Source organism: Dendrobium catenatum, unplaced genomic scaffold, assembly GCF_001605985.2.
Source record: "Dendrobium catenatum unplaced genomic scaffold, ASM160598v2 original_scaffold_19851, whole genome shotgun sequence".
NCBI classification, from domain to species: domain Eukaryota; kingdom Viridiplantae; phylum Streptophyta; class Magnoliopsida; order Asparagales; family Orchidaceae; genus Dendrobium; species Dendrobium catenatum.
In genome coordinates, this window is record NW_021338311.1 from 1 (window position 1) to 407 (window position 407).

At 33.9% G+C, this 407-nt stretch overlaps 1 long non-coding RNA gene across 1 annotated transcript; it reads right to left on the bottom strand.

Moving 5' to 3' along the window:
* Window positions 1-11: 11 nt before the first annotated feature.
* LOC114578424 lies at window positions 12-407 on the bottom strand. The gene is made up of 2 exons (XR_003699451.1): window positions 279-407; window positions 12-196 (listed from the first exon to the last, which is right to left on the bottom strand). It is a non-coding gene; the product is annotated as an uncharacterized LOC114578424 (long non-coding RNA).

Sequence of the window (407 nt, forward strand, 5' to 3'; positions counted from 1 at the left end):
ACACAATTCCATAAAAAAATTCCAAAACATCAGCAACACTTTCCATTATAGCTACCCCCTCTTTCCCATTAAATATTTACCCTGAGCCCCACCCTAAAGGGTCGATCCAAGAGGGCTATGTGTAAAACTTTTGTCTTCTTTTCCTATTCACAATTTTCTTCTTGAATTAGAATAATTGCTACATAATGTTGAAAACCTATAAACATAATGCATATTGATTAAACAAATTAAATAAAGGAGATTTTTAGCAAACAAGGCTTCAAGTAAACAATCATCACCTATCCTTCATATGCATCAAGACCCTCCCAGATTCTTCTTCCTTTTCCTTGGATTCAACAACACTTTTGGCATATCCTACTTTTAAAAAGTTCCGAATTGTTTGTTGAATGCCTGCATCAGTATTTTAG